Source organism: Vicugna pacos, chromosome 9 (genome assembly GCF_048564905.1).
Source record: "Vicugna pacos chromosome 9, VicPac4, whole genome shotgun sequence".
NCBI classification, from domain to species: Eukaryota; Metazoa; Chordata; class Mammalia; order Artiodactyla; family Camelidae; genus Vicugna; species Vicugna pacos.
Genome location: NC_132995.1, coordinates 63,020,160 through 63,037,833, shown reverse-complemented (window position 1 = coordinate 63,037,833; position 17,674 = coordinate 63,020,160). Strand labels below are relative to the sequence as shown.

Here is a 17,674-nt window from a genome sequence, read left to right as displayed (position 1 = left end):
ATACATATTTATTTTTTTTCAAATTCTTTTCCATTATAGGTTACTACAAGATATTGAATATAAGTTCTCTGTGTTATACAGTCAGTCCTTGTTGTTTATATATTTTATATATAGTAGTGTATATCTGTTAAACCCAAACTCCTAATTTGTCCCTCCACCTCCCATCCCCCTTGGGTAACTGTAAGTTTGTTTTCTATGTCTGTGAGTCTGTTTCTGTTCTGTCAATAAGTTCATTTGTATCTTTTTTAGATTCCACAGATAAGTGATATCATATAATATCTGTCTTTCTCTGTCTGACTTATTTTACTTAGTATGATAATCTCTAGGTCCACTCATGTTGTTGGAGAGTGTGAATTCTTTAAAGACACGGACTGTTTGACTCAATTTTACATCCATAGCACCTAATAAACACACATGAAACACTTGTGAAGTGAATGAATGAATTGCAGTTACAGAGGCAGATTATTAGAAAAGGTCTGAAAGTTATTAAGGGGTAGATAGTGTTTCTGGTTTTCATGTCCAGAAAAGACATCCTCCCAGGAAAAAAAATATATAGTTGAGAAGAAAGAGCATATGCTTCAGAGAGAGAAGACTTGAGTTTCGATTCCAACTCTGCCACTTTGGACAAGTCACTTCTTCTCTCTGAGCTTCAGTTTCCTGCACTATAAACTGGAAATAATTAAGACTGGAGATAAAGTTTGTAAAGTCCCACCACAGGGCCTGGCATGTACCAGACTCTCTATAATAGCTGGGTTGTTGCTATCATTATTAATATCTACAATTATTGTTCCTAATAGGTATGAGGAAAATATGGAGGAAGCTGTTAGAGTTTAGGTAGCTTTGGAGGAGAGTTTGGGCATAGGATAGAGCATGGCAAAAGGGCCTCCAGTAACCATGAAATGTTGAGCACTTCCTCTGTCAGGCACTTCACACACCTCATTTTATTAAATTCTTACAACAAACCTTAACATCAGTGGTATCATCCCAATTTTCAAAATGAAGAAACTGAGCCACAGAGCATTTATCTGAGTTTTAAGGTCATAGAGCTAGTAAGTGAAACTAAATCCATCTGATTTCAAAGCTTATGCTCCAGGCTTAACCCTTATCCTATTCTGAATAATCCAGGAGCCGAGAATACTCTGGGAATAAAACCTAGATTAGAGAGCTCAAGAACCTATTGAGTTAAGCTGGGCTAAACTCTTGCATAAAGTTACAAGGCTACACGCGCTCATTTTTTCATCAACCTGAAGCTTATCACTCCTACTGTTAGACGCCTCGGCACTTTAAATAACTGAGCTTGTGCTGGACCAAGTGATTGCACTGGGTATGGGAAGCTGGTCCTTGGGAAAATCTCCCCTTACACCATCCATGCCTTCAGCAGCAGAAAGTTACCAGTGGTTTTGGGAAAGCTGCCTTTTAAGGAACTATCCCAGGCTTGGTTCATCACGTGAAGAGAGAAGTTCATTGGTTTGCATTTCCTCAGCACACATCAAATGTTTTGCCTTAGCATACCATACATTCTCAAAGCACGCAGGACATCCCGGCACAGCTGTCGCAAAGTTTCATCTGGCTGCAGCCTCTTTGACCTCTTCCCTAGTAAAAAGTCTCATCCTGGTCAGATACATCTCTTCAGCATCACAGAACTTAGATGCTGATCCTCAATTCCCATGTACTGTTTGCCATTGTTGCACAAGCCTTCTCACTACCAACCAGGTGGTCTTAAATATGCTCTGACCTATATGAGGAATGTAAAAAATAATGACAGTAATAAGGACACAAATAAACTAATTATTATTCTGATTTCTTGAATATATGTAAGCACCTTTGACTGTCCTTTATGACTGGATTACCACATTCTGTGGATTCTTATTTTGTAGTTGTCTTTATTTCTTTGATAACTATGTAAGTTTAAAAAGCTAAAGATCTAATCTGTTCTTAGAAACAATAATTAGTACATATATGAAAACTAAAAAAAGTGCAATATACTGTTTATATGTGTTTACGTGCAATATAATGTATATGAGCAGTCAAGCTGTAATAATTCTATGTAATAAAACTGGAAAAAAAAATGCTCTGACCCTCACAGTCCCCAATAAGTTGCAGAGCACTTAGTAAGTACACAAAAAATATTCTCTTAACTAAGAGGTTCACCGAACAAAAGGAGGTGAGAGTATCTCCATTGGCATCAGTATTATGTGGGAGAAGTTGGGGAGGTTGTGGAGCAGGGATGACTCCTTTAAAACCTCTGTTTGTGTATATGTCTCCCCCACAGAAAGTCCTGCTGAAAATAAACATAACCTGCCTTATGTGTCTCCACCACGGGAGGGGCATAAGGCAAGGATAAGAACTAGCTTCTCTGGAGGAGCTTTTCCAAAGGGTACCATCTATTTACTCAGCAAATATTTGCTGAGCAAAATGGGAGGAGGAAGGGCATTCCAGGGAGAGGGAACAGTTTGAACAAAGCTAAAGAAGAGGGAAAATCAGGGTTATGTACAGGATCTAGTAAGTAGAAAAATTCAGGCGATAAAACCTGAAAGGCAGGAGGGAACCGATCAAGAAGAGCTTTGAACGCTTGGCAAAGGACTCCAGGCTTATTTCAACAGGCAAGAGGGCATCAAAGAAAGATTTTGAGCAAGAGATGGACAGAATCAAAACTGCTCATTAAGAAAATCAATTTGATAGTAGTGCCAAAAATGTACTGAGATACAGAATAATTATATAAAACAGTCAGCAATGATTGAGTACTTATTATGCATCCAGCACCATGCCAGGCCATTTATATATATTGTCTCATTCAATGAAAGTAATAGACGATGCATTTAAGATTCAGTGCCTGGCACACGCATGGTGCTTGCCAATCCTCACAATCACCCTGTGAGTTGAGTATTATTATTACCTCAATGTTACAGATGTTGCCTGAGGTTCAAAGAGGTTAAGAATATTACACCCAAGGTCAAGAACAGAGATAAGTGGCAAAGCCAGGACTTAAACTCAGGTCAGTCTGACTCCAAAGCTGACTCTTAAGTGAGGGAAATGTTAGGGAAAAATTGCGAAAGTCCCAGTAAATGATTATGAACCGGAGGAGGGACAGGAGAGAAGCAAAAGTGAAAGTGTATGTACAACTGAATTCTGCATACATAGTAGGCATGACATGGTAAGTGACAGACTATTGGGAGAGAAGGAGTGGTCAAAGATGGCCCAACGTTTGGAGCCTGTGTGACCAACAGCAAGGTGGCACTATAATGAAAATCAAGAACACAGAAGGCAAAGTAAGCTACAAGGATTTAAAATATGTTGAACTGATATGTTGATGCCATTATCAAGTACAGATATCTTGCAAGGATTTGGAAAAAAATCACCTTATTCCTTACACTCTGTCCCTCATTTATAATTTCTCATTCTTTTCTTTTTAAAAAAAATTATTGTAAAATACATGCAATGTAAAAGTTACATTTTAACCATTTTAAGAGTCTTTTTTTTTTAAATTAGCATATAAAATTGACTTCTGGTTTCTGTTCCAGCATGTAAGGAGCTTGAAAGTCATCACTCCATCCTAATACCAAGGAAAAAGCTGAACAAACTGAAAAATCAACAACTCTTCTTAGATTCTTCAGAGAAATGAGGTCACAGGGCAAACTGCTGCCCCCAGGTTGGAGACGCAGACAGGCAGATACAGAGCATCACTACTTAGTAGAACAGTAATTTCCGTGAAAACCTGTATTGGGGCAGGACAGCCCAAAATGTAATTAACGAATTGCTAGAGGTTCAGTGTGAACAAGCCTGAGAGTTAAAAACTCCAGGGGGACCAATCAGGGGTGGGGTGGGGGCATGCTTTTGTGAGTTTTAGCTGTAGGAGCTCTACCAGGTTCTCACAGACAATATCAGAGGAAAATCCCCTCATTCTTCTGGCAGGGGAAGGGGAAAAGTGACCATTCTGAAATATGCCAGAGCATTCTTTCTGTTCTTAACAAGGTCTGCTTTCAAGAGAATCTATTTTACCAAAGCATAACTTATTGGGGTTTTATCAGAGTCTAATCAACTTGGGGGAAGGGAAATACCCAACTCCAGCTCACTCCAGCCATTCTGTTCCACCTAAGGGGAGGGGAAACTGAGAAGCACACGTGAAGTTCACAGGCCAGGGGCACAGGCTCACCAAAAGCCCAAGATCGATTCATAGGACTACAAAATGCTTACCCTTCCCCCACATCTTACCACCACAACACTAAAGGCCTATTTACCAGAGTTCCTTTCATTCAGTACATCATGTCTGGCTTTCAAACAAACAAACAAAAATTGCATGGCATACTAAAAGGCAGAAAACATAGTTTGAAGAGACAGAGCAAGCATCAAAACCAGACTCAGATATGGCAGAAAAGTTGGAATTATCAAACTGTAAATGTAAAACAACTACTATTAACATGCTAAGGACTCTAATGGGAAAAGGAGACAGCATGCAATAACAGATGGATAATGTAAGCAGAGAGATGGAAAGTCTATAAGGAATCAAAAAGACATACCAGAGCAAAAATATAGTAACAGAAATAAAGAATGCCTTTGATGGGTCCATTAGTGGACTGGATGTGGCTAAGGAAAGAATCTCTGAGCTTGAGGATATGAAAATAGCAACTTCCAAACTGAAAATCAAAGCGAAAAAAGACTGGAAAAAAATGGACCAGAATATCCAAGAACTTTGAGACAACTACAAAAGGGGTAATAACACTTGTATAATGCGAATACCAAGAAGAAAAGGAGAAAAAAACAGAAGAAATATTTGAAGCCATCACAGCTGAGAACTTCCCCCAAATTAATGGCAGATACCAACCACAGATTCAGAAAGCTCAGAGAACGCAGAGCAGGTAAATGTCAAAACAAAACAAAACAAAACAAAACAAACTACATCTTAGTATGTTATGCTCAAACTGCATAAAATCTAAGATAAAGAAAGAAATCTTGAAAAAAGTCAGAGGTAAAAAACAAACAAAAACACCGTACATATACAGGAACAAAAAGAAGAATTAATTTGACTTTTTAGAAACATGCAAGCAAGAAGAGAGTAAAACAAAATATTTAAAGTGTTGAGAGAAAAAACGCCATCAACCTAGAATTCTGACCCTTGTTAAGTTATCCTCTAAAAATAAAGGATAAATAAAAGCTATCTCAGACAAACAAAAATTAAGGAAATTTGTTGCTTGTAGGTCTTACTTGCAAGAAACATTAAGTTCTTCAGAAGGAAAATGATACCTGTCAGGAACTCAGAGCTATGTAAAAAAAGGAATAATGTCAAAGAAGGAGCAAATGGAAGTAAAATTAAAACTTTAATTTTTGCTATTCTTAACTGACCTAACACATAGCAATTTGCTCAGAGGGAGGAATCAGCAATATTTTGTTATTATAAGATACTTGCCCTATTCCTGCAGTGATAGAGTGTTATTTGAAAGTGAACTTAGATTAGTTGTAAATATATATAGCAAACTCTAGCGCACACTAAAAACCCTTTTAGAAGAAATATAATTGATATGCTAAGAAAAGAGAGAAAAAATGGAATTATAAAAAAAATCAATTAAAACTACAAAAGCCAGAAAAAGACTTCAAGACAAGAATAGGAACAAAGAAAAAGGTAATGAATTCAAGATAGTAACAAATATGGCAGTATTAGTCCAACTATATCAACAATGACTCTAAATGTCAATGATCTTCTACTCCAATTAAAAGATGGAGATTGTCAGAGTGGATCAAAAACCATGTTTATTGTCTACAAGAAACCCACTTTAAATATAATATAGATCATATATGAATATAAACATAATGAAAAGTAAAGGGATGAGGAAAGATATATCATTCTAATAATAGTCAAAGAACAGCACGAATAACTTCTTTCACTCAGCATAATGCCTCCTCAGAGGTTCATCAAAATTGTTTCATGTAGCAATAGTTTGTTTCTTTTTAATCTATTGCATGGATGAACCACAGTTTTTAAAATCCACTTACTTATTGAAGGAAATTTGGATTGTTACAACTTTTGGCAATGATGAACAGAGCTGCTATAAATATTCCTGTACAGGTTTTTGTGTGAACACAAATTTTTACTTCTCTAGGGTAACTACCTATGAGGACAATTGCTGTGTCATAGGGTAATATGTATTTTATTTTATAAGAATTTGTCCTATTGTCTTCCAGTGTGGCTGCACCATTTTGCATTCCCACCAGCAATGTATTAGAACAATGTCCCACTGTATGAGAGCATCCTCATCAGCACTTGGTATTGTCAATATTTTTATTTTAGCCATTCTAACACGTGTTCTGTTATCTCATTGAGGTTTTAATATGTATTTTCTTAATGATTAATGATGTCGAACATCTTCTCATGTGCTTACTTGTTTATCCTCTTCTGTAAAATGTTTAAGTCTTTGACTCATTTTTTATTGGATTGCTTGCCTTCTTACTGTCAAGTAAGAAACATTTGAGAGTTCTTTAGATAGTCTACAAATCCTTTGTTGGGCATATGATTTGCAAAAAATTTCTCCCAGTTTGTAACTTATATTTTCATTTTTCTTAACTTTCTTTCACAGTGAAAGTTTTTAACTTTGATGAAGTTCAATATCCACATTTTTCTTTTATGGATCATGTTTCTCTTGTCAAGCTCTTTTCTTAGAGCTCTTTGCCTAACCCAGGTCAAGAAGATTTTTCACCTATGTTTTTTTCCTAAAAGTTTTGTAGTTTTTTGTTTTACATTTAAATTCATGATCCATTCTGAGTTAATTTTTTTTATAAGATAAGAAGTTTATTTTTCCTCATATGGATGTCCACCTGTTACCACACAGTTTGTTAAAAATATATATATATCCTTTCTGCAATGAATTGCCTTTGCACCTTTGTAAAACATCAGTTGACCATATTCGTGAATGTTTACTTCCTAGAGCCTTCATTCTGTTTCACTGATCTATGTGTCTCTCCTGTTGCCAATATCATACTGTTGTGATTACTGTAACTGTGTAGTAAGTCTGAAAATCAGACAGTGTGATTCCACCAAATTTGTTCTTCTTTCTCAAAATTGTTTTAGTTATTCTGGTTCCTTTACCTTTCTGTATAAATTTTAGAATCAGCTTGTGTATATACCTACCAAAAATCCATTGAAGTTTTAATTAGAATTGAGTTAAATTTATTTATCAATTTAGAGAGAATTAAATCTATACTCTAATTATACTGAGTCTTCTAATCCCTGAGTATGGTATGTCACAACACTATTTAGGTCCTCTTTGATTTCTTTCATAGTTTTCAGCACATAGATCCTATATATTTCTTAGAAGATTAATATCTAAATATTTCATTTATTTAGCTATTGTAAATGGTATTGGTTTTAAATTTTTGATTTTCAATTTTTATTGCTACTATATAGAAATATGACTGATTTTTATATGTTGATCTTACATTCTACAATCCTTCTACTAGTTAATAGTTCTAGGTGACTTTGTGTGTGTTTGTGAATTCTTTGGGCTTCTCTGTGAATAGGGACAGTTATATTTCTTCCTTTGCAATCCATATTTATTTTACTTCTTTTCTAAAATTGTAAACAGATGTCAAATTTTGTCAAATGCTTTGTACACATCAATTGCTATAATCGTGTTTTTTCTTTAAATGGCAAATACAGGAGTTACACTGATTGATTTTCAGATATTAAAGAAGCTGCATTCCCTAGATAAACCTCACTTGGGCTGGTGCTTTTCTCTTTTTTATTATATTGTTGGATTTTATTTTCTAATATTCTGTTGAAGATTTTTGTGTCTATGTTCATGAGATATTTTCGCTTGTAATTTTCTTTTCTCGTGATGTCTTTCTGGTTTGAGTATGATACCCTATTAATGAACTAATCCTTTATTTTAAAAAGGATAGAACCTAAGAAATAACAAGAATTCTGCAAATAACCCATAGAAGATACTTCCTGGATTCTGAGCTAGTGGCATTTGCTGGGCTGTGAATTAGATATAATTTCTTTTATTTTGCTCCTGAATCCAAAATACAGATGACAGTCATGTTGGCTGCACTGACAACTGACTTTTGTAATCTATCTTATTGCCAGTTATTAAAACTGGTCTTCCCTGCTGACGCATTTTCAGTGATTGATGCAACAAATGTTTATATTTTGCTACAGCTACACTGTCAACCTGATCTCTTTTGTTCTTCCTTTATTTTGCAGTCACACCTAGAATGGGACAAAATCCACCAAACAGCTAAGCCAGGGTCTGTGCAGTTCATAACTATGCAGATTTCCAAGGAGCTAAGGGCATCTCTGCTTCCTTCTCCTCCAGAAAGGTGTAAATAGTTCAGATACCCCAGGCCTCTAGGTAAGCATGGCATTTGGCTGAACAGATCACCCATTTGAGGCCCATGGTCATTTAGATAAAAGCCAGCCCAAGCCATCAATGTGAAGGCAGACAAAGGGGGAACTCTCTACCAGGCAGCCCCTCTCCAAGTGATGGGAGGAACAGATAAGTCAGTTATGTATTTGTTTTGTTTGATTTTCAAAAAAATAATTTTTCCTCAGTATTAAGTTGATATAATCCTAATGTAAAAAAAAGCCTATGAAGTAGAATGAGAAATTAAATAATAAACACACTGAAATACTTAAAGTTCATATAGTCAGTAGTGCGTTTTACATGCCAGGTACTGTTCTAAGCGCTTTACATATATTAACTCGCTTAGTTGTAACAAAGCCTCCAGTAAGATCGGTATCAGTGTTATCTCAGTTTTACTAGGAAATTGTCTGAGAATAATACAGATAGTCCTATTTGTGCAATTTTTAATACATGTATGAAAATACAAAAAATAATATATGGAGGTAGGGTTCCTCACTCTAAGCCTGGAGCTTGGAAGTGAACGGGGAAGAGGACTTTCATTTGTGTTGCACATACATCTGTTTGCTTAGCTTTTTTTATGAATAGGCATTATTTTTATCATTTAAAATTCAATTTTTCTTCAAATTACTCACCAAAAAAAAAAAAAAGGCAATACACACTCATTGTAGAATTTTTAGAAAATGAAAACAAGCAAAAATGAGAAAATAAAAATGACCTGTAATCTCACAACACAGAGGAAATAAGCATTTCGGTGTTTACCCTTTCGGTTCTCTTTTCTTTGTACAAACACGTAATTTTATGTTTATCAAACAATCGGTTCATACCGTAATGCTATTTTAAAAGCTGCTTTTTTTCAGCTGGCAATTCTATCATGGATATCTTTCCATGTCACTAAACAGTCCTCTGCCTGGTTGTACAGTATTGCCTTTACCATACTTTGGTCGCCTACTGCTGAACTCTTCTTTTGCTATTGGTGGTGGAACAGGGTGATGAATTGAGCATTTAATGTGGCAGCATAACCTGATTGAGAAATCAGCCATATCTGGTTTTCTTGGCTGTGGACTCGTCAGGAAAGAATGTGAAGTATTTTCCCAACATCCTCCCAGGAGGGCGGCCAGGGCTTCCAGTCCTAGAGGTCAAAGAGGACTGGGGCTGGCTTTCCAAATAGGGAGTGGGAGCAGCCTCACCTGTGGGGCAGTGGCTTCCAGTTCCTAAGAAGAGGGTGGGGGGCGTGGGCATCCACAAGTGGCAAAAGTTGAGATCCAACTGGAACACACACACCTCTCCCCCAACCCTCAGGGTGGCAAAACCTGGTATGGAGATAGACATAAAGAGAAGGTTGGAAGAAAGACCACTAGGTGGCCAGCTGTTGGGAGAGGCCACTGTGAGTGGGCACTCAGCAGCCTGCCTGGAGAAACAAGAACGAGCTGCCCAGCTCTACAAGTCGGGCCTTTTGTTTGACTGTCTGGGGGGTTTTGTTTTGTTTTGGGTGTTTTTTTGTTTTGTTTTGTTTTGATTTGATTTTTTGTAAAACCCACGGAGCCAAGGGATGAAGCCCTAATAATGATTCTCACCAGCTGTGATGGGGCTTGGGACCAGATTAAACAAACCTGGAAAAATAAAGAATCCTGGCCTTTCTTTCCCAAGTGTTATGGCCACCATTCCTCGTTTATATGCAACACCATGAGGAACATTCATGTGACTGAATCTTTGGGTTCATCCTTGATCAATGGCTGCTCATTTCAAACGTCTTCTTGACTCCCTAAGGGGTGGTAGGCTTGCTGGGTCAGTCAGCTCCGTGGATTAAGATCCTTGGACTAAGGGACCTGAACTGGGCCAAGACAGATAAGGATAGGGAACTTGGCTCTAGTCCTTGCTCCATCATGAATGTGCTTTACAGCCCCAAACAAGTTTCTCCTCCTCTGTGCCTCCATTTTCTGGTCCATACAGTTCTAGGAACCAGTAGGTCTTTGCCCCTTGGGAGCCCTCAGCCTGTAGGAAGGCTGGACAAACTCACTGGTAAATTAAGTGACACGTGCCTGGACACCATAAGCAGCTCAATATTTTCCCATGTGCTCCAGTCAAACCAGACTGCCGGCCATGTTCCATAACATTCTCTAAGTTTCATACCTTCATAGCCTTGTTCTTGCTACTCCTTCCATCCAGAATGAGTACCCCTCGTTTCTGATTATTGAAATCCTACTCATTCTTTGAGATTCAGCAAAAACAACTCTCCTCCACAAAGCCACCCTCTTTCTTTCCATAGGAAGCCATCTTTCTTTCTTCTTCCACAGACATCTAATATCTTTGTCTACAGACACAGAGCACACCCTGTAAGCTCCCTGAAGGCAGAGGCTGGGCCCCATTCATCCCTACATCCCGTACAAGACCCAGCCCAGGATTCTGCCAGTTACAGTGCAGCCAAATGTTTGTGGAACTAAAACTGGGAGCTGGGCCTAGGCCTGGATGAAATTTCAGGCTATTTCAGGCCCTAGAATGGGTGGGGTATTGAGGGGAATGGTAGAGCTGGAGATAAAAGTCCTGAGCAGGAATGTGGCCTGGGCCTGACTGACTGGAAGGGCCTCTGTGCTCCCCTCCTATCCCCGCCCCACCCCCACACCTCCTCTCCCAGCCCCTACAGGAACAGGGACACACTGTGTACTTGGGACTCTTTCATCACACCCTTGGGCCCCTAGGACCGTCACTCCACCCACGCCCTCCGTGGTCCCTGTAAAGAGGGCAACGGCCCGAGCAGGTCTGCAGGAAATGGTTAGAGGGGCTGTGGAGCGAGGCCAACATCGAAGCTCCTGGACTGGCTTGGGCCCGACTCCTGCTCTTGGTCGAAAATGGTATGTTGACCCTTTGTCCGATTCTGTTTGGAGTGTGGAAGTGACATGAGCTCATGACAGAGGCTGAGAAGTCTTTCCTCACTGCTGCAGAATTGGACAAATGCTGAGGGTGGGGGTGAGGAAGCTTAACTCTTTTCCTGGGGAAGAGGCCAGGCTTGCATTGGGTAAGGTGGAAACTTCAACCCTCAAAAGGCTGCCCAGGCAGAACACCTGTGCACTGTAAAGCAGAAGAGAGGTTTTTAAGGTCCGGACAGACAGGTGTTTGGGGTAACCTTGGGAATCCAGGTCTGCTACAAGGAGACCTAGGAGGATGAAATGGTTAATGGTTTATTGAAAAACAGGGAGAGTCCCTCCTCCAGGGGCCCAGCTGGCTGCAAAGCCAGGAGCAGAGGCTCCAAGGGTGATGCAATGGGGCCCGCCCTGCACACCAGAGAGGGTGAGGAAGGCGGTTCCCACCCAGCAGCCTCCACACAACCAACAGCTGACCGCTCTCTCCTGCAGCTCCAACAAATCCGCTACAGAGCAGGGCCTTTGAGGTGAAGGGAGCGAGACCCTGGCCACCTGAAATTTGGGAAACTGCAGCTTCTGCCTAGCCACTCCATCCAGCCCCAGTGCCTGTCCAGTCAAGACAAACACCTCTACTAACCCCCAGCAGGGTATCTAATCAGCCTGGTCAACCTGTTGTCTCTTCCAATTCCAGGCTCATTTCCAGGCCTAGGAGCAGGTGGCAGGAGGGGGTGGAGGGGCAGTCCCTGTGAGAGGCACAGACAGGCAATGCTGCGCCTGACTTGGCCAACTGGCACCTCCACCTCACCAGCCCTCTCTCCATCACCTTGGAACAGGAAAGCTGCCCAGGAGACAGTATTCCAGAAGCTTCTAAAAGACTCAGGGCAACTCCAAGGGTTGATGGGTCGATCTGAACTTTAGGGATGGACTGTCCTTCTCCTCCCCACCCTGGGGTCTGGGAGTCTCAGGAGCAGAGAGAGTGTGACTTTTACTTCTAAGAAGGATTCTGCAGGGTGTGGCACATGGAGAGAGTAAGGAGGAGGGCTCCTTGCTTAGAAGATATTGGGGGGCCCAGATTTTGTGATAAAGGCCTGCTATTGGACTCTAAGCCCCATGAGGACAAGAACTGTGTCTGTCTTGTTGACTTCAGATTCCCTGGCGCATACCAGAGCCAGTGCTCAATAAATAAGTGCCTGGCAAAAGACGTGGGCAGAGGCTGGAGGCCAAGGCCAGTTTCACAATTTCTGGAGTCTGCTTTTTGGTAAACACCTCCCCATAAACACAAACGCACACATACAGGGTAGAAAAGTACACAAAGTAGCACAAAGAATCATCAGAGCAGATTCCTTGAACATTGTTTACAATTACTGGATGCCTTCTCAGCCTTAACTTTTATGAGCTGCAGCTTTGGAAACTGAAGAAAGATACATCAGGTTCTCTGGTCCAACCCAGAAAAATGCATTTGAGAAAGTTTTGAGGGGCTGCTAGACACACAGCAGCCAGTCCTGGAGCCAGGCTGTGCCAGGGAAGTGGCAGCTGCTCATGACCGGGGCAGGTCCAGTCCCCCTTTTCAAAGAAGGACAATCCCAGTGTAAACGAGTACTGAGGACCAGCAATGACAATCTTTTTCTGCAGCAAGTGAGTTTCCGCTTTTTCTTGTCATTCTGGGAAGCAGGGCACAGGGAGAGTTCCAGGTTCTAGAAAGTAACTCCTTTCCCCTCCAGATTTTCAGCCTGGATCCACATCTTTGTAACTGACATTTGCACAATACTTGCAACTTTTTCAAAGCTCTTTTATATTTATTGTTTTGTTGTACTGGATCATGGCAAGCCCCAGATGGAGAGCTATCACCCTGTTTTGTGTGAGGAAACAGAGGTCCAGAAAAACCCAGAATTCCAGCAGCCAAGTTGGTAGTACAGTCCAGACTTGAAGCCACATCTCCATCTGCCCAGATGCCCAGCTTCCCTCCACACCATGCAGCCTCCCCATGAGTCAGCCATCATGAGTTCCAGGCACTGGACCTCACATCCCCTTACAGCAAATACGTGCCTTCCCCTAGGCCCTGCTTATAGCCCAGACAATTGACCCCACTGCTTAACATTTTTTGCTCCTTCTCTCTGGCAGGACCTGGTGCTGAGATCCAACCTTGTCCATTTTGCTTGAAAGCCATTTCCACTCTGACTCCTACCCTGACACACACTCTGTTTATATTGCACCGAGTTGGAAAGAACTCAAATAACAATAGGAAAACGCTTAAGTAAACTCCTCTGGCAACAGGATGGAACCCTCGGGAAGCGCTGACAACGACAAGTATGTGAAGGTCTCTGTATGTAGTAATGTGTTTTGGGAATATTGTAATTTGACCAAAGCAGAACCCAAGATGACATGTACATATCAATCACAGGTATGCAAAAGTAAGTTTCTGCAAGCTGATAAGAATCAGAAGTGAACTTACAGAGATGTAAAGAGATATTTATCTTCACAGGTTTTTCTTTCCTCTAAAGATTATGTTCAAAGTAATAACAAACAGTAAAATAAATAGTGAATAGGATCATAATAAGCAGAGGAGGAGACAGAGAAGGAGGAGTCCTCGGCCCTTGGCTCTGGGGAGACTCTTCCCAACAAGGCTGGGATTGCAGAGGGGGAGAGGAGGAGGCTGGAAGTGGGGAATCAGGAGCCGTGGGAAGTAGGAGCCAGATCTGACTGGGAGCCAGCTCCTGGAGCCACCAAGATGCAGCTGGGAGTCTTGCCTTGGGAGTCTCTTAGGGCCAGCAGGGCAGATTAGCAAGCTGAGTCGTGTTCCAGGGACGCCCTTCACACCAAATACTATGGTCACTGGTGCCTCCCAGAGCTGTGCAACAGGGTGGTTCTGGGTCAGAAAGAAAACGTCTAAAGTGGGGCCTGGAATATGGAGATGAAGTGGCCACAGGCAGAGCACAGCCTTGTTCTGCTAGGGCGTCGGATGGGCAGGGAACAGGAGAGTGTGAAAGTAACAACCCAGGCTCCCCGGGGACTCTGGGATGATGGTGCACTCCACGGAAAGATCACGCTCAACATGTCTCAAGCTTACTCCTTATCTCAGCAGCCCCTCTGCTAGACCTGCTTCTTCTCCTCCTCGTGGTCACCATCCTGGTGGACGCCACCACCACTCACCCACGGCCCGCCAGGCTCGGCAGGACCTGTCTCCGGCTGCAGCTCTCACTCCACCCCGATTTGCACCCTCTTCTCCACCCGCACTGAAATCTTTACAGTTCCTGTAATGTGCCAGGCTGTTTCATTGCCCTGCCTTTCTCCAGGCTGTTCCTTCAGCCTGGACTCCCTTCCCTGCCTTGTCCAGCTGGTATCTGTCAGGAGTCAGCTGGAGGAGCATCTTCTCTATGAAGCCTTTGCTGCTCAGTCCTCATCCCACCGCCATCGCACCCAGGTAGGGATCAGTACTTCACTTGTCTCTGTGGCCCCAACATCTAGGGCTGCTCCTTGCACAGCTTCAGCACTGTGTATTTCATGAATTTAAAAAAAATGAATGAATGTGGAGGGGAATCTTGGGGGTGGACAGAAGAGTGAAGTTGATTAACCAGCCCAAGCCCACATATTTCCAGTGACAATATCTTCCCATTCATCTCTATCCTCAGGCTACTCCTTTCTAGAGCAGGGTCCCTCTGGTCTCTAGGCCCCTTGGAGACTTCCCCCCCCACCACACACAACACGTACACCTGTCCTTGGGTCTCTTGTTCTTCTCAAACATTAGTTCCCAGTCACGTCTCTCACTGTGTTGCTCAGGGCAGTGAGCCCTGACTCACTCACCTGACTCAGCACAGAGGCTTAGCTCAGATAGGTGGGTGGGCGGGCGGGCTGTTAGCCAGACCCAGAGCCAGGTTGGGTGGGAAGGTCATTTTTTGCATCCATGAGAGGTCATGCCTGTAGCTGGGCCATGGCGCCATCTAGGAGTAGGGGCGGGGCAGCCGGCAATGGTTCTCACACATGTTATGTTGACATACTCTCTGACTGGGTGAGCTCTTTGATCCCCAGACTACGCATGACAGATGGCAGCCACCCAGGTCCTCTGCAGCGGGCTGGTTTCCAGGAATGCCCTTGGCTCTAGCCTGGTATGAACCAGCTAGGGAATGGTTCCACCAGGGCAGGGAATGCTGGCCCTCTGGCCTTCCATGAAAACAACCCGACTCCCTTAGGTCAGCCTCCCCAGCCTCCCGTTGGGCCAGGCACTTAGGTAAGTGGAGTCATACCTGCTGATCATCTTGGCTCAGACTGCAAAGGTACTGCTTACTCAAGGCCTGGCCCTGTCTTCACCATCCTCAGCAGTGGCAGCAGCCAATTCTGTGAGCCTAGTGTGAGGGGAAACCTGTTACTTGGTTCAGGAGGAATAAAAGGGAGGCTGAACCTCAGTCCCCAGCAGTCTCACAGTCTGAATGCTAACATGCATGGCAGAGCTGGGGTCTGAGAAACAAAGCTCTCAGCCAATGGGAATTTTGAAAATGAAATCTAAAAGACAGAAATACCTGTGCTTCCCCCCTCCCCCAAATACAATAAGTCACATGCTTTCCTATTCAAGGGATGTGGAGTTTTCACCTCTGTTCCAACTGGCTCTGCCTCTGTTCTCTAAGCAGGCAGCTCTTATCCCTGGACTCTGACAATAGTTTGGGCAAACCCACAGGATGAAATCCACTTCAGCCGTATGTCCAAAGAGTCCTCAGTGGGCAGGTGCAGCTCCTGGCCCCACTGGGAGGTAAGAAAACAAGTGCCAGTTTGGCACCCTTACGGATAAATCTGGTGTTCTATTCCCCAATCTCTTCTCCTTTCCGCTGCAGGAATACCTCTGAGAGGGAAATCGAGGAGCTTAAAGAGTGGGCAGACAAGAGAATCCTAATAGTTAAAGATTAAGAGCCATAGAAGTGTGCATCTTTCCAGGCACTTCCACAGCCTACTTGAAACAGATAGCCTCATGGGACTGGGTTGCTGGAACATGGGCTTCTCTAAGACTTCTGGGGCCCCAGAAGCAAGTATTTCACACTCTTCCTAATCGTGAATACAAACTAGTGAGGAAAATGTCACTTCAAGCCGCAGCTTCTTTCTTGAAAGAGGTGACCCTGTCAAACACCTGGTGGGTTTCTGGATATAAAAAGATGGGACAGGAGGAATTTAGGAAAAGGGACCTGGGAAGACTTGAATATACAGCAGAGTAGAGAGAAATCTGGCTTCCCAGAGTCAGTCGAGGAGGAGTGGGGGAAGGGAGTAAGAGGGAAAGCGAGATGAGAGGCAGGGGGCTTCGGAGCTCTGTTGGTGGTGGGGGTGGCTAATAAGAAGTCCCTGGTGACGAGACAGCCAAAATAACTTTTCAGAACATTTCAGAAATGTGACTTCAAATTGTTTGTGGTGTGATGTAATCTCTCCCTTGTGGTCCACAAACCTCCATTAAAAGTTCTGCTACATGTTACAGCATTATTTTTGTGGTTGTTTTGGAATAGGGGTGGGGGTTGAATGGAGACGGGACTGTGTTCCGTATTTTAACTGACAGCAGGAACTAACAAACAGCCACAAGACCAGAATAGTGACTAAAACTTCAGATGAGGCAGAAAACTAGAGCCAGAGGTAACTACGAAAATCTAAGTCCCCCCAGTAATTCACAGAAATCCTGGGCAGGGGATTGGACTTTCCACAGGACGTGGGAGTTTGAGCCAATGTCATTTCAGTGTCAAAGGACAAGCTACCTCAGCTGACATTACCTCGCCTGCTGGACTAAGCCTTACAAAGCATAAAATATATTACTCACATCTGTACTATCTAGGGCCTTAGCACCGCGACAGCACATAGTAGGGCCCAGTAAAAGCATGAATAGTCCATGAATGCCCCCGTGGTGCGCTGGGAGCTGGCAGAGTGTAATGCCTGGCTGGGGGGCGGGGGGTGGGGAGGGGAGCAATGATTTCTCTGCCCACCCCTCCACCCTCTGTCCTGTTAGCCCTATCCCATCAGCACTGTGGCATTAAAGTCTCATAAACTGTCAAGGCCCAGCGGAGACAGTGGCGGAGAAGGTCACAAGGGTTGTATAGAAACCACACTGCTCTGGGTCTGTTCTGCTCACCCTGACGGTGTCTAAAGGAAAACGCTGCCCCTGGGCAAGGGGCTTCTGGTTCCAAGGGCCTGGGCGAGGGCAGTGAGTAGGCTATCTTGAGCCCCGGAATTTTCCTAGGCCTGGCTGTACGCTGTGTCATGGGGACTCCGGTTTTTGCTCCCAAATATCCTTACGCCCTTGTGAGGCCTTGCCTTGAACTCCTCAGTCCAAAGACCGCCCCCGCCCGGTTCCGCGGCATCCTTGCAGGAACCATGCGCCGCTCACAGGGCTGATGGCGACACCTGGCGGCGCAGTCTGGCTCATCCCCGGAGGTTCACTCGCGAGCTAGGAAGAAGGGGTGGCTTCGGCGGCCCCGTCGGGTGTGGTGACGTCATGAC

General features: G+C 43.1%; 1 long non-coding RNA gene across 1 annotated transcript; it reads right to left on the bottom strand.

Moving 5' to 3' along the window:
• Positions 1-916: 916 nt before the first annotated feature.
• Positions 917-17,626, bottom strand: LOC116281776 (uncharacterized). Its single transcript, XR_004191183.2, has 3 exons — positions 17,489-17,626; positions 15,454-15,552; positions 917-1,735 (listed from the first exon to the last, which is right to left on the bottom strand). It is a non-coding gene; the product is annotated as an uncharacterized lncRNA (long non-coding RNA).
• Between the last annotated feature and the right edge of the window lie 48 nt (positions 17,627-17,674).